The sequence below is a fragment of the Pleurodeles waltl genome, chromosome 8 (genome assembly GCF_031143425.1).
Source record: "Pleurodeles waltl isolate 20211129_DDA chromosome 8, aPleWal1.hap1.20221129, whole genome shotgun sequence".
Lineage (NCBI taxonomy): Eukaryota > Metazoa > Chordata > Amphibia > Caudata > Salamandridae > Pleurodeles > Pleurodeles waltl.
In genome coordinates this window covers 1,532,093,721-1,532,114,853 of record NC_090447.1, presented here as the reverse complement: position 1 = coordinate 1,532,114,853, position 21,133 = coordinate 1,532,093,721, and the positions used below count along the sequence as shown (strand labels likewise).

Below are 21,133 nucleotides of genomic sequence, written 5' to 3'. Positions count from 1 at the left end.
CGCAGTGGCTAACAAAAGCCCCAGCAGCCCCGCGGTGCAGGGGGGCCAGAGCTCCAGGGGGGGGGGGGCCTCTTGCTCTGTGCATGGGCTGCAGGCCCTGAGCTAAGAGCACCTGACTGGGCCCGGAGTGGGGGGGCTCTCCGTGTATTTTTTAGGGGGAGGGGCCTCAAGTTTCTTACGCCACTGGGACTCCATAGTATCCACAGACTCTCAAACATTGCACTTCTTGTTCCCAGACTTTCCCATTCCAAGCTTCATGAAGGATGGGAGCCTTTCCATGGGCCACAAACACAGCATTTGTGTGACAAATTAACAGTGCGGCAGTTTAACATGCTTTACAATTAATGGTCTGTCAAAATATTAACAATGCCCCTTCCTGGAAAGAAATTCGACTTTCCGGGGCAAATCTGTGTTTATCAGAGGGGAGCGATTGAGCCTGGCCTGACCGACTTAGTTAATGTAACAGAGCTCTGCGTGGCCTTAGGGTTCACGTGTCCTACGAAGTGTGAGCTCCACGCGAACAAAAGGCTTTTCAACGACAAGGCGGAGTCTCATTACACACACACACACACACACCCACCCCTGCCCCGTGCGGTCCCTTCCACGTTTAAGAAGGAATGCCTGGGCCTGATCTAGAGTTTCGCGGAGGGGGCTACTCGTCACAAACGAGACGGATATCTCACCCGCCGTGTTACAATGCCATAATTGTCCATGCAAACTGTAATATGGCGGACAGGATATGTGTCATATTTGAGATGGAGTAACCCCTCCGCCAACCTCTAAATCAGGTCCTTAAGAAATTGGTCAGTACACTTGCATTTTTATAATGACCACGTTCAAATTTCATTTATATAGCGCTTACTACCTCTGATGAGGCATTAAAAACTTGAAACAAGGACAGCTGTATAAAGCCACGCAGAAACCTGCACAATTCATTTGTCACTTAGTGCTGCACCCGTCCGCACCTGGACCATGCCCAGCGCCAGAACCCCTGGTTCTTGCTCCTCCCACAACCCGATGCATGATGTCGCCATCACCCTCAATGGCGGTCGCTCATCCACCTACCACCAGGCCACCCCGAGGCTTATCCGTGGACCCTTCTCCCTGCTGGAGCTGCACCTTTACCAGCCTCCATGCCAGAGACCCGCTCGCCAGGGCAGGACGCAACCATCTCTGATGCATCCTACTCAACACCCACTCCGCCCACAAACACGCCAACAAACTCTGGAACCAACTCAACTCAGCCTCCCCGGACGTTGCCTTCCTGACCGAGATCTGGATGAACCCCTCCCTGGCACCCAACATCGCCATAGCCATCCCAGACGACTACAAGATGACCCATAGGGACCGCACCAACAGACCAGGAGAAGGCATCGCCATCGTCCACAGGAATACCCTCAGAATCATGACCAGAATCACGACCAGCACCGAAGACACCCTCAGCGCCGCCGAACACCTACACTTCCAGATCCACACCGATCCTAACACCACCCTCATATGGATCTTCATCTACAGACCCCCCGGACCCTGACAGCAGTTCAGCGACTCCATCACCGACGTCATCAGCACGCAAGCCCTCGCATCCACAGATTACGTCTTCCTTGGGGACCGGAACTTCAACCTTGAGAACACCAATGACAACAACTCCACCACCCTGCTTGCCAACCTCGCCAACTTCGGACTCAAGCAGCTCGTCACAACACCCACCCACTCCGCAGGACACATGCTCAATCCGATCTTCTCCACCAGCAAACACGTCTTCTTCAGCCACACCACTGAACTCCACTGGTCCGACCACCGTTGAATCCACTTCATCTTCGAGAAACCCACAACGCACCACCACCTGCAGCAGGTTCCACGCCGCAGCTGGAACAAGGTCGCCAAAGACCAGCTGATCACCACCCTCTCCCGGAATCCACCAGTCAACAGACCAACACCGACACAGCCGCCCGCAACCTCAGGCAATGGATCGATGACTGTGCCAACACTTTCACCCCGATCAAGAAACCTTCAAATAGACGCACCAACGGAAAGGCCATCTGGTTCACCGCCGACCTCCAAAAATCCAAGCAAACATGCCGAAGACTCGAGAAGAAGTGGTGCCAAGAACAGACAACCGACAACCACACATCCCTCAAGAACGCCATCCGCAGACACCACCAACTCATCCGAACCACCAAAAGAACCTCCTTCAAAGAACGCATCGACAACAACGCACACAGCTATAAGGACCTCTTCAACATTGTTAAGGAACTCTCCAACCTGATTCCAATGACATCCTGCCATCACAAGACCTCTGCGAATCCCTAGCCACCTTCTTCTGCTGCAAGATCACAGACACCCATGACAGCTTCAATACCCAGACCCCCGTCAACCACTACACCACAGACTCACCAACCCCCAGCCACACCAACCTCCTGCTCTTCTGGACCCACGGCAACGACGACAACACCATCAAAATCATGAACACCATCCACTCCGGCTCACCATCCGACCCCTGCCCTCACCACATCTTCAACAAAGCAAGCTCCGTCTTCGCATCCCAACTCCGGAGGATCATCAACAGCTCCTTCGAGACTGCCACCTTTCCGGAGAGCTGGAAACACGCTGAGATCAACACCCTTCTCAAGAAACCCAAGGCGGACCCAAAGGACCTCAAGAACTTCCGGGCCAATCTTCCTGCTCCCCTTCCCGGCAAAAGTCATTGAGAAGATTGTCAACAGACAACTGACCTGCTTCCTCGAGGAGAACAACACTCTGGACTCGTCCCAATCCGGATTCTGCAGCAACCAGAGCACCAAAACCGCCCTCTTATCCGCCACTGACGACATCAGGACCCTACTTGACAACGGTGAAACCACGGCCCTCATCCTCCTGGACCTCTCGCCCCTTCGACACAGGCTGGCACCACACCCTATGCACACGCCTCAACGACGCATGGATCCCCAACAGAGCCCTTGACTGGATCTCCTCCTTCCTCATCAGCAGAACTCAGAGAGTCCGCCTCCCTCCATTCCACTCTGAAGCCACCAAGATCATCTGCGGCGTACCCCAAGGGTCATCCCTCAGTCCGACCCTCTTTAATGTTTACATGACACTGCTCGTAAACATCGTCTGATCACACGACCTCAACATCGTCTCATACACCAATGACACTCAGCTGATCCTCTCCCTCACCAAGGACCCTGCCACAGCCAAAACCAACCTCCACGAAGGAACGAAAGCCATCGCCGAATGGATGAAGAACAACTGCCTGAAACTGAACTCTGATAAGACTGAGGTCCTTATCATCGGCTCCACCCCCTCAGCCTGGGACGACTTCTGGTGGCCTGCCACACTGGGAACCGCACCGACACCCACAGACCACGCACGCAACCTGGGATTCATCCTGGACTCATCGCTATCAGTGACCCAGCAAGTGAACGCTCTCTCTTCCTCCTGCTTCAACATCCCCCGCATGCTTCGGAAGATCTACAGATGGATCCCCACCGGAACAAGAAGGACGGTCACCCAAGCCCTCGTAAGCAGCAGACTGGACTACGGCAACACCCACTATGCAGGAACCACGGCCAAGCTCCAGAAAAGACTGCAACGCACACAGAACGCCTCTGCACGCCTCATCCTGGACATCCCCCGTCACAGCCACATCACAGCCCACCTGAGAGTCTTGCACTGGCTCCCCGTCAACAAGAGAATCACTTTCAAGTTCCTCACCCACGCTCACAAAGCACTGCACAACGCCGGACCAGAATACCTCAACAGACGACTCACCTTCTACACCCCCACCCGCCAGCTTCATTCTGCTGACCTTGCCCTCGCCACCATTCCACGCATCCAAAGAATGACCGTTGGTGGCAGATCATTCTCCCACCTCAACGCCTAGACGTGGAACACTCTTCCAATCCACTTGCGACAGACACATGACCTACTACCCTTCAGGAGACACTTCAAAACATGCCTGTTTGAGCAGTAGCAGCCCCCCCGCCCCCCAGCGCCTTCAGACCCTCACAGGTGAGTAGTGAGCTTTACAAATGCTATGAGTGATTGATTGATTGCTGTTGGCGAGCAGGGTCGGGATGGGAAGGCAGGCAGTTGGGCACTGGGCCGATGCCTCACAGTCACCTGTGGCCCAATTTTTTAGGGCCTCAGTAATCTGGCACAAGAGACTTTCTTCCTCAGTTCCCATCGGGCCACTGTAATGTGATGCCAGTGTCATGAGCATTCCTCTGCTGTGCTGTAACTTGAAGCTGGGCCCAGGCGTTTCTTTGGCCTTTGGGGAATTCTCACCTCGCCCCCCTGCTTTGTGTGGCATGCACTGCCAGAAGAACTGGTTCTGCTGCTTCTGCCTGGACCGACAAGCCAGGGTGGTGGGCATGGCCTCTAGGGACGTGCAGCACATATAACCTGGTGTGTGGCTACTGAGAAGTACAGAAGGCACTGAACTAGTCTGCTGAGGAGCACACATTTCAGCACAGACACCAGCACCTGCAAACCCACTCACCATGGGAGTAAGTGTACCCTGTTTTCTAGCTCATTGAGTTAATGTGCCTTCTGCAGAGACCTGTATTTAACTTGCAGGACAGTGTTTTGAATCTTGGCCATCTGTGATGTGGCAGGAGCCCCTTTAGAATGGTAAACTCCAGCTGAAGTCCCGTCGGTGCTGGAGTAGAATAGAGGGGTTTGTGCCACATGATGTAGATGCAAAAGTTGTAACCCTCAGGGGTGGGAGGTTGGTCACTGCTCACCTATGTTATCTCTCTTACATGCAGTGCACAAGCCCTAAAAAATAGAATTGGGGTGACTAACCAAGTTAAGCAGTATGCATGTGACATCATGGTGCGTGACATCAAACTGCGTGGCATGATGGACAGTGACATAACGGCTTGTGATATCGCACATGGCATCACAGGAAGAGGCTTCACAGCCCATGACCTCACAGGAAGTGACATCTGATCTTACGCCCTCATTCATTTCTTTGGCAAGTCTATCATGAGTACATTTAGGCACTTAAGTATATTTAACGATTTTGCGTCTGGTATGTGACAAAAAAGTGACAAAAACCCGATGCAAAATCTGGGTGGTAGGAAGTCTGTTCTTCTTAATCGGTTGCAAAGTCTGCATTTTAAAGTGTCTTATGGGGTTAAGACACCTGCTGCAGAGATCTTGTGCCCAATACATCATTTGCGATGTAAAGTGTTTTGACACCCAGCATTTGGATGAGTAGCGCTAAGTGCCATAAAAGAAATTTAAAAAAATAGTGGCATTTAAATTGTTATTTGTGCAAAACACTGGAGCAGACCAACACATCTGACCTTCTTACAGTGCATGCATGTGTCTTATATTCAGGGACTGAACAAAGTCAAAAGTAGCCTCTCTTAAGCCCCCCCCTTATGAGATAAACTGTGCGCCTTTGTTTCCCCTTCTGATAGCTCCCAGCCAGGATACTCCATCAAAAGGAGGCCTGATGGCCCCTTGACTAGGCCTTTGTTATAAGCCCAGGTGTAATCTGACAAGCCTCCTTTCCGCCGCACCTGGCTGCTGGGGTGAAAAGCAGACAACCTGCAGGTGCAGCGGAATGTGTCCCGTGTGTGAAAATTAAACGGGGGCAAGTTTAGCATGTACGTGTGGGGCCCACACCCTTGCCTGGGTGGGCGTCGGAAACCCTGTGAAAGAGGCACTGGTGGGTTTCGCCTTTGGGACCTTATAAGTATGCAGCCATGCAGCACATTATCCTGGGCGCTACAACATCTGTTGTTCTTTAACGTGGAAGCTTGGACACTACTAGGCACATTCAGGGCCGGCTTTAGGGCGGTGCGAGCGGTGCGGCTGCACCGGGTGCTGACCTGACCTCAGGGGGGACGCTGTGTCTAGCAATGACTTTAGAAACTTGCGATTTAAAAGCACCTGCTGAAAGGTTCCATCTGCGTTCGGCCTTCAGGAAACAATTGGAATGGCAAGATATGGCTTGTGGGTAGTGTTCCTGCTAGGGAGAGAGATGGGAGTTTTGTATAGCGGCAGCTGTGACTCGCCATAAAGTAGTGTAGAGGGTTAATGTGCCGGCTGCAAAAAACAGAACCATATTTTATGTGGATAGCTGAGTGGATTAGTAAACTCAGCCTTTTCAAGCGCTTTAAAACCAAGTCATGTACGTGAGAGAGTGGCCATGGAGAGATGAGGAGAGCATTTGAGGGTGGTAGTGAGTGAATCCGAGGAGGTGGTCATGGGGTGGAGGGCGTCAAAAACCACTGTCGCACAGGGGGCCACCAGCGCTAAAGCCAGCCCTGGGCACATTATAGCACTGCATTGTGAAGTACTCATTCAAAATATTTCTGGTTCAAGTTTTCTGGTTTCACTTTGTACAATAACTGAGTATCAATCCTGGATGTAATTAAGAGTTGCCTTGCCTCTTGCGACCCCTGACCTTAGAGGTGTCTAAGTCAGTGCCTGACACACAGGGGCTGCTGGTCCTTATGGGCGCCGCCTGGCCCCCACCTCTTTGTTTTCAGCCAGAGTACAGTGGCTTGGTAGCTGGCATAAGTAAAAAACACATTTTGTGTGCGTGCTTGCGGGTGAGAGCGTGCTTACGAAAAAGAGAGTGTGTGTGTGAGTGAAGGTGTGTGAGTGAAAGTAAAGAGGAAATGGCGCGTGATGTCACTTCCGCTTCTCCTGGCATTTTGTAGAATTGACCTCCCTGGTATCAATGTGTCTTTCCTTCCACTAAGGTTTGTTTTTCAAACTCGACCGGAAGGTTATTGGAGCACTTTACATGAGCACCAGTTCCATGACATACACTCTTTGCAACTCTCCAGCCGTGCAATGCAAGCAACACATTTTAAGGTGCTTCGATGCTTTCTAAAGGAAGTGTATCAATACAATAATAAAACCACATATTCCAAGCGTCACAGGCCTTTCATCATGTGTGCATGCAAAGGCACAGGGGTGTGAAAGGCGGGAGCCCCCTTTCCTTTGATGCAGTTTTATGTGCAGCAATCTGACAGCTCAAGGTTTGTTGCGTCTTCCTTCTGCAGGGCGCCAGGAAGAAGGGAAGTCAGAATGCACGGGAGAAAGAAAAGCAGAGCGCATGGGAGAAAGAAAGGCAGAGCGCATGGGAGAATGGAAGGCAGAGTGCCTGGGAGAAAGGAAGGCAGAGTGCATGGGAGAAAGGAAGGCAAAGTGCATGGGTGAAAGAAAAGCAGAGCGCATGGAAGAAGGGAAGGCAGAATGCATGGGAGAAAGAAAAGCAGAGAGCATGGGAGAAAGGAAGGCAGAGAGCATTGGAGAAAGAAAAGCAGAGAGCATGGAAGAAGGCAAGGCAGAATGCATGAGAGAAAGAAAAGCAGAGAGCATGGGCATAAGGAAGGCAGAGTGCATGGGTGAAAAAAAGCAGAGTGCATGGGGCGAAAGGAAGGCAGAGTGCATGGGAGAAAGAAAAGCAGCGCATGGAAGAAAGGAAGACAGAGTGCATGGGAGAAAGAAAAGAAGAGCGCATTGGCCAAAGGAAGGCAGAGTGCATGGGAGAAAGAAAAGCAGAATGCATGGGAGAAAGAAAAGCAGAATGCATGGGAGAAAGAAAAGCAGAATGCATGGGAGAAAGAAAAGCAGAGCACATGGGAGAAAGGAAGGCAGAGTGAATGGGAGAAAGAAAAGCAGAGCACATGGGAGAAAGGAAGGCAGAGTGCATGGGAGAAAGAAAAGCAGAGCGCATTGGAGAAAGAAAAGCAAAGCGCATGGGAGAATGGAAGGCAGAGTGCATGGAAGAAAGGAAGGAAGAGTGCAGGGGAGAAAAAAGCAGCGTGCATAGGAGAAAGGAAGGCAGAGTGCATGTGATAAAGAAAGGCAGAGTGCATGGGAGAAAGAAAAGCAGAGCGCATGGGAGAAAGGAAGGGAGAGTGCATGGGAGAAAGTAAAGCAGAGCACATGGGAGAAAGGAAGGCAGAGTGCATGGGAGAAAGGAAGGGAGAGTGCATGGGAGAAAGTAAAGCAGAGCACATGGGAGAAAGGAAGGCAGAGTGCATGGGAGAAAGAAAAGCAGAGCGCATTGGAGAAAGAAAAGCAAAGCTCATGGGAGAATGGAAGGCAGAGTGCATGGAAGAAAGGAAGGCGGAGTGCAAGGGAGAAAAAAGCAGCGTGCATGGGAGAAAGGAAGGCAGAGTGCATGGGAGAAAGAAAGGCAGAGTGCATGGGAGAAAGAAAAGCAGAGTGCGTGGGAGAAAGAAAAGCAGGGCGCATGGGAGAAAGGAAGGGAGAGTGCATGGGAGAAAGTAAAGCAGAGCACATGGGAGAAAGGAAGGCAGAGTGCATGGGAGAAAGAAAAGCAGCGCACATGGGAGAAAGAAAAGCAGAGCACATGGGAGAAAGGAAGGCAGAGTGCATGGGAGAAAGAAAAGCAGAGCGCATGGGAGAAAGGAAGGCAGAGTACATGGGAGAAAAAAAGCAGAGCGCATGGGCGAAAGGAAGGCAGAGTGCATGGGAGAAAGGAAGGCAGAGTGCATGGGAGAAAGAAAAGCAGAGCGCATGGGAGAAAGGAAGGCAGAGTGCATGGGAGAAAGAAAAGCAGAGCGCATGGAAGAAAGGAAGGCAAAGTGCATGGGAGAAAAAAAACAGCACGCATGGGAGAACGGAAGGCAGAGTGCATGGGAGAAAGGAAGGCAGAGAGCATGTGAGAAAGAAAGGCAGAATGCATGGGAGAAAGAAAAGCACGGTGCATGGGAGAAAGTAAGGCAGAGTGCATGGGAGAAAGAAAAGCAGAGCGCATTGGAGAAATGAAGGCAGAGTGCATTGGAGAAAGAAAGGCAGCGTGCATGGGAGAAAGAAAAGCAGAGCGCATGGGAGAATGGAAGGCAGAGTGCATGGGAGAAAGGAAGGCAGAGTACATGGGAGAAAGAAAAGCAGCGCGCGTGGGAGAAAGAAAAGCAGAGCGCATGGGAGAATGGAAGGCAGAGTGCATGGGAGAAAGAAAAGCAGAGCGCATGGGAGAAAGGAAGGCAGAGTGCATGGGAGAAAGAAAAGCAGCGCACATGGGAGAAAGGGGGCAGAATGCATGGGAAACATGGGGCAAAGGTCATAGGCAGTACTTAATTTGAGCCTGTGGTTTTCAATGTGGGGCATTTTTGAGGGCCGGCACTTAGGGCCATATTTATAAGAAAGTGAGCAGCGATGCACAAAAATTGCCAATGCTGCATAACTTCAGAAACGCAGGGATGCACCATATTTTAAAAAATACGGTGCACCCCTGGGTTTCACCCTATGGCTAGCGCTGGCGCTAAATTTAGCTGCCTATCGCCAACGTAGACACCCTTGCACCATAGTACAAGGGTGCCTGCGTTGCAGGGAATGATTGTCTATATGCAGGAAGGTGTGCCTTCATGCACCTAAACAATCAATTATTGCGATTTGTTACTTCTATGTGTGCTGCAGAATGCAGCACATATAGGAGAAGCAAATCATCATTATTTAATGATTGTTTATGTGCAGGAACGGACCCCTTCCCGCACATAAACAATCTATAATGGTGTTCTGCTCTTTCTATGTGTGCTGCAGGAAGCAGCACACATAGGAAAAGCAAAAACAAGGAGGAATAAAAGTATTCCTCCTTGTTGCGCCATGCTAACGCCACCCCTGGGCTGGTTTTAGTTTTTGGAGATGCCTCAGGTTTACTATTTGTTGTAAATCTGGGGCAGCGTCAAAAGCAATGGGCGTTGCGGTGGAACGCCCACAGCAACACCCATTGCACGCCCCTTTGATGCAGAAAACTGCGTCGGGCGCACATTTACAAGGCGGCATTAGGCCACAAAAAGTGGCTTAGTGCAGCCTTGTGAAGATGGCATACTGCACAGTGCCACCGGAGCGTCACAAAAAGTAACACTCTGATGGCGCTAGGGGTCTGTACATATGTCCTGAAGTTTTCTGCATCAGGCATTTCCTGCGAGCAAAAAGCACATGTGGGAAAGGCAGAAGAAGGGAAAAACGAAAAATCGTCACACAGGGAGAAGCAGAAAGTTGCAAGAGTGAGCAGAAGGGGCAGGGAGTGGCTGTAAATGGATTGAAGAGGCCCGAGATGGCTTCAGGATTACGCTGCCTCAGTATTCGGTGCTCGCACATTTAACTGCAGCAGCCGTGTGTTTAAGAGGGGGCGTTGGGCTCCGGCACTTTTTATTTACAAACAAAGCACTGGGAAAGAATGTGAGGTAGACTAGGAGAAAGTAAGCAAACTTTAGCACAGAAAAGCAAGGAGGTTGTGTGAAAAAGGAAGGCAGCTTATGTGGCAAAGGGAGGACAAAGAAGGGCAGTAAGAAGACGGGGCCAGTGCTTAATTTGTGCTTGTTGTTTCCGGTGCTGAGCACCGGCACTTATTTGTGAGGGCCGGGGCTTATTCTCATGCCTCGAGACACACATGTGAAAGACGGAAGAAGGAAAAACGAAAAACCGTAATAAAGGGAGAAAGTAGAAAGTTGCAGGATGAGCTGAAGGGGCAGGGGTGGGCGTAAATGGATTTAAGAGGCCCGAGATGACTTCAGGATTACGCTGCCTCTGTATTCGGTGCTGGCAGATTTAATTACTGCAGCCTTGTGTTTAAGAGAAGGCTTTGAGCACCGGCACCTCCTAATTTACAAATTAAGCACTGGACGGGGCGTGTGGGAAGAAACAGAAGATAATCTGGGAGAAGAAAGCAGAGAGGGTAAAAAACTGAAAGCAAAGCATAGAGCTGAGCAGAACAAAAAGACAGAGAGCGGAGAGGAAAGGAGAGAGGGTGGGAGGAAGGAATGCAAACTGTTGAGTGTAAGAAGTGGGAAGTCACTAAATCCTGAAGAGGTGACGAGTCAGGGCAGAGGGAGGAAAACTGAGATGCGGCCCTCTGGATGACCCGTCCTGGTGGAAAGTCCTGGGTTCCTTAATTTGACTTAATTTGTTCATCAATCAGTCGACCAACTAGATCTTTAGTCACCAGCAGGTGATCCCTTGGTACTTAAAAAAAAATATATTTAATAATTATCGATTAGATTTATTTGTACTCGGTATTTCAACTCCTATTCATTTAACGATTGTATTATCTTATGAGGCCAATTCCATTCACTTAGAAGTTCTCTTATGACCATGTCTAGCCCCCAGAATAAGTCTGAAGATCACTGTTGATGGGAGGTAAGTGCCCCCAGCAGCGGTTGGACTCTGGCCTGACTGATCACTCAGTGGTGTAACAAAACATATGGGGGCCCCCTGCGAAGTCCCTGGAGGGGCCCCCTTCCTCCCTGGACCCAGCCAGGGGCCTGCCTCCCATGTACAGTGTCCTGTGCTGAGAGGGCCCCCTGGAGCTCGGCCTCCCCCCTCTCCTCCTGCACCTCAGGGCCTGTGGGGGCCCTTGTTATGCCACTGAGATCACTCCCTTACAGTTCTCGAGGGCCCCAGTCACACAGTCATGCGGTGCATCTTCAGATGTGATGAGCCTTGAGCGCTTGGCGTGGAGCGCCTGGAAGTAAATGTCAGTGAGTAGGGTGTGAGGGGAGAGGCACTCGTTCACGGGCTCCTCCAGGTTCACGTGCTCCTCAACATCTCTGACACGCAGGTGTGAAGCTTAAAGCTCCCCTCACAGGCCCGCTCTCTCGCCTAGTACACCCGCATCAAAGCAACTGCTGCAATCTGTGGGCATCTTTTAAAGATACGCCTCCAGGTACTTCCCAGCACTGGGGGCATGTTTACAAGAAAGTGGCGCATCGGTCCCGAAACACTAATTTTCTAGCGTCTGACACACGAGTGCCTCAGAAGCCTCAGTACTGACTGTAGCAACACAGCTTACTCTGAACAACCAACTACAGCAAAGTAATCAATGCCATTGGTGGAGCACACGAGCCATGTGCCAATCACACACAAGAAGCACATGCTGAATGCCTGCCACGTTTAATCGCGGGAGAAAATACTACACAAAGAATGGAAGCTGTAGGCTCCGCTTGGCAAACACGGGCACTTCACTAAACCCCTCCCCAAGATGGAAAGCAGACCATGGGGACCATGGGGACTGATAGATGCGATCAATCAATCAATCAAGAGTTATAAAGCGGGGCTAATCACTCAATAGGGTACCAAGGTGCTTGCAGGGTCCGGAGGCTCATTCGAACAGCCAGGTCTTGAGGGCCGTTCAGAATTCCAGAAGTGAGGTGGTAGTCCGGAGGTGCGTGGAGGGGCTGTTCCAGGTTTTTGCTGCGATGTGAGAGAAGGAGCTCGCAGACCAGAACTACATTGTGTGGGACGGAAGCAAGCTCCCAAAGGGTCTTCTGTTATGCGCATGTCCACTCACAACGAGTGAATCAATAACGTGAAGGCCTTGGGCAATCCTGGTGTTGACAGGGCTGGGGCACACTGCTGGAAACAAGTGTCTGAGATATCCAACACAGTGCGTGTGTGAGAGAAAAATGAGAAAGAGGGCGTGTTCGATCGAAGGTTCGTAATAAGCATACCATTGTAGTCATAACGGCACCTACTGATTTAATATAACAAAGACACTGATCGTAACTGGTTCCTGTGGACGTGCAGTGTTGTACTAAATAAAAATAACCAGACTAAAAGTAAACGCTGGAAAAAGTACAAAGTATGACAAACTAATATTTGACTCGCAGTCCTAAAATCACTATGTGGCTTTGTAAAACAATAAAAAAGACATTAAAAAAGTTTCAAATTAGAGTTTGTAAACTCAGACTCACACAAGCCCTGGCATGCTAACCAAATAAACCATATTTAGGAGGTCATTTAAAAATAACTCAAAAGGCAGAAAAGACTTCAGAGCGATTTGTGAAATAACCTGCCCAGTCCCAAGATGGCGTCCAACAAGGAAAGCGTTCATTTTCCCAGTGCACATCTATTTCCAAATGCAGATGTTATGCTGTAGAAATGCCCTTTATACATACTCAAAAACTGTACATTTAGTCAACATCTACAAGTCAAACCCCAGCTTGTTACCTCCAGTCCTTCATTCTATTTGTGGAGTCATAGATAGATACAATTATAACCAGAGGAAGTTTCAAGGGACCCGTTAAAGAGGCAATGGCAGTTATGTCCTTGTTGGGCCCGGAGCTGCCATCACAGTGTTCTGGTGAATGTTTTTGTGCCTGTTTCTCATTGACAAGTTGTTTTCAAATACAAGTCTATAGGATCTGCGTACATAACTCCCCTACTTTCTCATACAAACAATGAAGCCAGAGGTGGTTTTCAGGGACCGGATAAAGAGGCAATGCCAGTAACAGGGAAGCATGAGAGAGTGGGGGGAGGAGAGTGAGTGTCCGTGAAAGATGAAGAGCGGCATCCGTGAAGTGGGCCCCGCGCTGAGCCTGGGAAACGATGTTCACATTTAAAAAAAAAGTTCCTGAATAGAAAGTAATATTAAAAAAGTGGAAGCCTACAAGTCATGTGGCCATGCTCGAGAGGAGTGAATATTTTGCAAAAAGGAAGGTCCAAGAAGTCAAATTACCCACTGGCAAGCAAGGAATTTAACAAGACAAATGATTAGACAATTCAAAAGCGGTGGGAGGAGCCAAAGCTCACAAAGTACATACAACAGATCATCCTGATAGCGCAAGCGCTGTCTTGGCTTGACCTAAAAAGTGGGTAGATGCCGTCTACTTGCGTCTATCCTTGACTCGTGCCCTGGCCCTGGTCTTCCATGTAAAGCCCCACGTGTCCGGGGCGTGGGAGGAGAAAGCTCACTGAGTGCCAGGAACACGTGACAACAGGTCTACCCTGCTTTCAGACGTGAGGCTGATTATAAACTGAGGGGAGGGGGATCTCAGGGCAGGAGACACCTCCCCGCTCAATTATAAGTTCCCACACCCGGATTTTCTCAGCGTAGGAACACTGAACTCAAAATCACTTTTAACTTGGACTCGTGCACAGCCCTCCTGACCCCCAAGAATCTCCGTCTTAAGCATGCACTGCTCGGATCTGCCAGGTGACCTTTCCCCCTTCGCCGAGCAAAATTTGCATAATTTCTTTTGTGCAAATTACACACAATGCCCAAAAAATTACACAAAATGCCCCAAAAAGTGAGCAAATGAAGTGTTCTTAGACAAAAAGCCGGCTTCCTCCTTTTGACTTCTTTAGTGCAAAATGTGTCTTTACAAAAATGTTTGGTATGAGGATGCATTTCACACTTAAAAATAGTACAACATCACGGGTAACTCGAACAACAGCTGCTTTTATCCTGTTCTATCTCATTCTTTCTTTGTTTCACTGTAGGATTTCTACAGAACAAAGTCTCAAATATGCAACGTGTTGTAATGGTGTAATCTCTGGCATTTCGAATGACAATTGTAATGAAAACTGCTGAAGAGTATGGAAGATTACACCGGTGTAAATAAAATTTCAGCTGGGCGTCCCTGCTACCCTTAAAACCCTTCACTGGCCTTCCTCCTTACCCCCACCAGCGGCTCAGCACACGTCACAGCAAGCGGTAAATGTGCGCATTAATCCCATGGAAGTGAGAATTCCATAGAGTTCTCCGTACAGTTATATCCCAGTCCTTAATTTGAGCCGGTGGTTGTCAGTGGGAGACACTTTTTAGGGACCAACACTTATTTTTCCACATCAGATATTTCCCAAGTGTAAGAGAGGGACAAACACAGATCGGAAAGACAGAGGATGAGAAAGATGGCAAAACCGGCAGAAAGGGACAAAGCAGTGAAACAAAGGGGCAAGAAGTGCCTGGGAGTGGATTAAAGATGACCAGCCTTGGTATGTGGTGCACCGATGTTTAATTGCACCGGCTAATGTCTTCTGAGCAGCGCTTCAGGCACCGGCACCCTTTCCTTCACAAATTAGACGCTGGTTCTAGACCATTCCATGGGAATGAACTCACAATAGGGGGATTTAGGTGCATAAATACCTCCCGAAATCATAAATTCTGCGTACCCGGGGCCGTATTATACAAAGTGCCTTAGGGGCGCAACAAGCAAGTGCACCCACTTTGCGTGCCCCTGGGGCACATTGGTATTACAGAAATGGCCGCAGACGCTTGTGCGGCCCTCCTTGTAATACAAATAGCACTGGCGCACATATAGGGCAAGCGCTAACTCAAGAGGGTGTTCCCTCATTTGTGTGGGGGCGTGGCTCCATGCAAATGAGGGAATCCCTTTGCCTCTGCGCCCGCTCCCTGTTATAGATGCACGTGCAGAGACAAAGAAAGTGTCAGGAGGTGCACCTAAAAGGTGGTGCACTGTCAATGCACCCACTGATGGCAGCCCTCTGGAGGGGGAAACGGGAGTCCCTGGACCCCCCAGACATCCCCTTGCAGGCGGGTGCAGTCACTCCCTGCCCCAGACTACAAGGGGAGCTCTAATCCCCCTTACTAGTGCAGGTGGGTTGCAGCACAGTGAAACACTGAGCGGCGGCACTCAGTGTAACAGGGGGCACTTTCTCTGTTTGCGCCCTGCGCACTTGTTTTAAGGTGCACCGTGACGCAAACAGAGACAGTGCGCCCTATGAGTAATAGGCCCCCGGTATCTTCACGTGTAAATGCACCATACTTTAATCAGTGCCAAGGTGGTATATCCGTCACTGAGTATTTTCCTGAGATGGCTGTTGCCATGTGACAGAAATCACCTCAGGGACAAAAGCACAGCCCACTGGCAGGGAGGGTGAGTGCTGCAAACCTGTCCCCTCTGGTGTTGGGAATGTGATTCCTCGGTCTCGCTGGTGGCTGGTTGTTCCAGGTACCAAAGCGTGAATTAAGGCTTATAAGTCTCTAAAAGGATGGACTGGGGCCCAGGCACCCAAAATGGAGCATCTGTGAGTGTATGTGGTCGTCTGAAACACTGGGTCTATCCCAAGGACACCATTCACCATCATAGAGCAAGAAATTTTTGTAATTCCAGCCTGGAGGCTTTATTCACAATGGACTTCCAGAGGCCCTAAATGCTTCCTATGACCCCTGAGTGAACACAAGAGTTCTGGTAGTGGAACAAAGGCCACATCGCATAATGAGGCCATAAGTGTGGAATAACTGGACCCGCCATTTTATCATTTGCGGATTTCCCATCACAACCGGCCTATCACTTTGCACTATTGGTTTTAAAGCTCTTTGATGTGCAACCTAAGAATTCCACAGAGGGATAAAGTCCAAGGCTGTATCCTTGCGGCGGGGGCTCCTTGGTGTCAGATATGATTTACAACAGACTTCAGGGAACAGATCTGCTGGGGGTGAAAAGCTCATGGTGGTACACGTCTGTGTCCCAATCTGGCAAGGTTGGGCCTTTGTTAGTTAGACTCTCCTGGTGCATCCGGTCCTCAGGAGCAAATAGTCAAAAATATCTGAACAATGAAGCATTTTCTAAAGTAAAATACATGTTGAAAGGTGGGTTTTTTCAGGAGTATTAATTGGGATTGTTTGGAATTACTGGAGGAAATATTGTTTCTTTTGGTCATTACTGCACGTCTCTGCGGCAATCTGTTGAAGGTGATAGAAAGAAATAGTGTGTTTTCATATTATGTTATGTTAGGAGAACTTATAGAGTGCACAAACACCCGAGGGTTTCTTGGCGCTGCGACAACCAGGAAGGAAAGGACAGAGGGGTCGGCTAATCATGAGCTTGTGTAAACAGCCAGGCCTCCGAAGGTTTCCTGAGCCGCAGAAAGTTGGGGTCCAGCCTGACCGGGAAGGAGGAGGGTTCCATGAGATGGGGCCAGGACAGAGAAGCTCCCGCCCCCCAACCACCCCTCCTCTGTCACTTGAACCGAGGGATCCTCAACTGAATGGCGAGAGAGGATCTGAGCACATATCTCTTAATTCGGCTAAATAATACAGGCTGTTTTATTAAGAATTTTGTTTGACGTGGAGCCAGTGAAACTTCATTGAGGCAGGAGAGGTATCTGCTCGTCTATACAATTTACAGATTATCCTCGCTGCTGTGTTTTTAGGTTTGCATAGTCCAAGCAGGACACAATTACCACAACAACACCTTTCAAAGCCGCGGGAGACAGAAGAGAAGTGACCTTCCTAAAGGGTTTAAGAGACTAATCCACTTGCTGTGACTGCCTTGAAGGGGAGGGCCACGGACTGGTGACTTCCTGCCAGGATGCCTGGGCCTTGGCCAAGGGCGCAGAGACTTAGGGGGCTGAGCTCAGAGGGCCAGTGGGAGCTGCCCAGAGACCCATCTTGTGAGTGAGAAGAACCAGCGCTGTTTTATCAATGTTTAGCTCAAGTTCCAAATGAACTCCAGGGTAGATTGAACTTCCTGGAGGGATTGAGCAGAACCTTGATGCCGAAGATCAACGGAGAGTCAGCAGCGCAGTTACTGCATCTAAACCCACAAGTAGCGAGGACTGAGATCAATGAAACATTAAACAGCAAAGGAGCTAATGCTGGGCCCTGGGGGACCCCCCCAGATGACCTGGGTCTTAGAAGAGACAAAGGGCCGAGCATCCCAGAGCCGGGCCTGATAAGCTGGACATCCTTCGGACCATGCAGCAGAAGGACGGGGTCCACAGTATCGAAGGCGGCTGATAAATCTAGCAGAACCATCGCGGACGGATCTCAAATCCATCTGCCATCGTGGGTCATCGAGGACACAAAGCATCACTGCTTCTGCGGGGTGGGCGGGAACCAGCTGCAATGGATGCAGAAAGTTAGATGACTATAGGAACCTGCTTAGTCCTGAGTAGCAAAAGCTTTCTGAAATAGAAGCTGCAGAGGGGACACGTGAGGTGGGGTGAAACCTTTCAGCATCTTGGGATCACGGCCCGACTTCTTCAGCAAGGGAAGCGTCGCTGCAGCTTTAAGGCTGTCAGGGACCACCCCCTGCGAGAGTGATGTATTCTAAAGGTCTAACAAAGGGTTGGCTGTTCCGACAGGCAGAGCTTGCGTGGTAGGAGGGGCCAGGGATGCAGAGGGGAGGCAAGTTACACCTCATGCATGAGAGAAGGGAGAGCCTCATGGAGCCGGGGAAACTGAACCAAAGAGTGAGGGCGACTGTAGCGCTTGTAGCGCCGCATGCAACAATGTGTGTTGGCGCCCCCCAGCGATGTGTGTCTCCATGGATCCCCTCACTACCATCCTTCAGGGGTGCCCCTCATGTTCCCGTATCCCCTCTATCAGGTGTATTTAATTTATTTTATAGTGCTACTGATACCAATGTAGGGTATCGGAGCGCTTCACATCATACAGAGACAATCATACAAGCGTGTACACGAGTCTATACGAAATGTTACATAAGACAAAGCGCTACAAGGTGTAGGATCTCGTCCGTCTTACTAGAAGGCGGTATATTTTAAGAGTTCTTGTCTGGAGAAGCACAAACTCAGGATTTAAAACATGACAGAGGCACGTTTTGACTTTGCTGATAAGAATTTTCATTTTTTAGCAACCTTAGAGTAACGAAAGACTGGGGAAAGAAAGCATAAATCTCTAAACCTATGCTTTGCAGTTTGTATGCAGCGCCTTGATGCCAGTTTATTGCCAGTTTATTGCTCACTGTGTTATATTAGGTGTGTAAGTTATGAACTGCAAATAACAAAGGTATCTCTGTGACAAAAGCAATAACCCACTGAGCTAGCTAACTTGACACGAGGGCATTACAGCGTTTTAGAAAACAAACAGATGGTGTTACACATGTTTAGGCGTTAAAGTCTTTTTATGCAACTATAGTTCACCTTAGATGCACAAACAATTCCATGTCTAATTCAAATAACCACGATTGGTGGGATTCTGCCCCAAATTGGAAATTCTGCCAGAACTTCCAGGTGAGTTTATCTTAGCTAGGCTGGCCTTCTAGGCGCTCTTGGGCAGGGCCTTGAGAGGGTCGAAAAAAAGTGTGGGGTCACAAAAGGGGCGTGGCCTAAGAAGCACAGCTAGGAATCTTTTCCAAGGGGCGTGGCCTATGCAATTCAGAGTGTGATGTAAACTAAAACCCAGTGATTCCCACAGTGTGCTACCTGACCAGTATTTTGGTGCCTCTGTGAGCTTTCTCTTATTGTATCAGACATAGCACACAGTGGCGAACAACTAACTAAGCAAGAAGACCTACTGGCTTTGGCAATGCTTGTGTCAGTATCAGCTGAGTAACAGCAATTTTGTTTTCAATAAATAGAATTGAAAACTTTTCAATCTTGAGGCTATGAGGCAGTGAGTTAACGAGGTCTGTGAAGGGGGAGGGGCCTTCACAGTGTCTCGGTCCCTCCCCTTCCCCCCTTCACTCCACTTTACTCTGCGGTCTCTCACTCTCTTAGACACTGAACACTATTTTCCCCTCACATCTTTCTGAAATCCTCCCTCTGCATATCTCACACCTCATCTGTTTCCTCCTCAGCACCCTCTTTTCACTCCCTCCTGCATATACCTCCTTGGATCTCTTTCATTTCAACACGCCTCACACATACACACACACACATATCTTTGATTGCCGTGCTGTGTTGTGAGAGTTTTCAGTAAATAGATCAGGACATCGCTATATAGATATGTCGATATATAGATATATGTAGAGAGAGATGGCACTGTCCCGGTCTCTTCCTGGCACACAGTATGGCTGCCTAGTGCCGCGCACACACCTTTGCACCATAGTCCAAGGTGTCTGAGTCATGCATAGCATGGGTTTTGTCCTGGAAGGGTGCCCGTCCAGTACAAAATTCTATATGCAGAGAGACCTAAACATTTTCTTCCTAGGATGTGTGCTGTACAACAAACAAGCAAACTCAGAAAAGTTTGTGGTCCAAATTTTGGTCTGCCATTGTTTGTAGATAAGGCTTTGCATCAAAAACTATGGTGGCAGCGTGGGAACGCCAGTGTCCATCCGTGAGATGCCTCTTTGATGTTAAATACTGCAAAGCAGCACAAAGGAATTCTTTATGTTGCTTTCAAGCATCTTTCTACTGCAAAACAAGTTCTGTGCTGGAAAGAAAATCCCAAATAAACATATTATGTTTGTGATGCAAACCTGGAGCAAAATGTTAGTAAATCTTCTCCTAGCTGTTTTGTTGCTTGATGATCTTGAAGGTAACGTTTATTGATTCCAAGATAATTGGGCGATGTTGCGTGGAGATGTTTTGGCAGCGTTTGAGGTTTGGCATGGTAGAAGGTTTCCTCCAGGTGGGCTCACCCTTTTGGAGTTTTTGCCCTGATGGGTTCTAACATGCTTACACACCAGACATACATAATCATTCAATTAGAAATGTTATGATGAAGACATTCTGTATGAGACCATGAGATGTATTACGTGTATGTCGTATGTGGCCGCCTCATGGTTGCCCTGTAGATTTTCCATATTCAGCATCTGTCGGCAGTGCGCATACTCACAACAGATGTGCTTCATTATTCCCAGGACATCTCCGCTAACGATGCCTCGTCTCCTCTCTTTCAGAAACTGGTTCAAGCGCTGGCGGTGCCCTGGCTCTGCCTCTGGTTGGCCACCGTCCTGGTCCCTGAGGTCCGCTCACAAGAGTGCTCAGAGGAGAGCTGCGCTCTTGAGGCATTCAGGTGCCAAGAAGCGAATAAGCAGTGCTGCAAGGAGTATGTCAGCTGCCCCTGCGAATGGAACCGGTACCCAGGATGTGGCCAGTTGAAGAACGGCCTGATCCCTCTAGGGGAGATCATCTACACAGACTATGGCCGCAGGCGCTGCATCTGTAAGTGCAACCTGGAGCTTGACTGCGCCTTCATCCCATGCCCCGAGATCCCGCCTGACTGTAAGAACATAGTAGGGCCCGCGGACGGCTGCCCACGGTGCAGAGAACCCTAGCCGAGAAGATGGATATGACATCCCATGCCACACTGTGAAGGAGCTCAGTCCTTGCTGCTTACCAAATGCAATAAAGATCAGAGAGAAGTGACCGCCTCCTGTCTTCATGTACTCCGCCGTCAGACTCTGGGTGGGATAGTGCGGTCCTTTGTCGGTAGTATTGTGCTGTTGTGTCAAACCACCACACTGTGCTCCTTCACCAACCACAGGGCCATATCCAGCTTCCCAGCGCTCCTGACTTCAATGTAAACAGCTCCTATGTGTATATATTTACATATCCATGGTTCACTTGCCAACCCAGGAGTACAACCTTCAACACTTCTAATTATCATAATTAACCCATGACATTACACACATGCAATATTTTGTTATCGATGCGCTAGATAGTGCTTTCTCCCCACCTCTCTGCTTTCATGTTCCACAGC

The 21,133-nt window shown here is 49.4% G+C and overlaps 1 long non-coding RNA gene across 1 annotated transcript; it reads left to right on the top strand.

Annotated features, from left to right (window-relative positions):
- The first annotated feature begins 4,351 nt into the window (after nt 1-4,351).
- LOC138248936 (uncharacterized) lies at nt 4,352-20,795 on the top strand. Its single transcript, XR_011194667.1, has 2 exons — nt 4,352-4,508; nt 20,331-20,795. It is a non-coding gene; the product is annotated as an uncharacterized lncRNA (long non-coding RNA).
- Nucleotides 20,796-21,133: the final 338 nt, after the last annotated feature.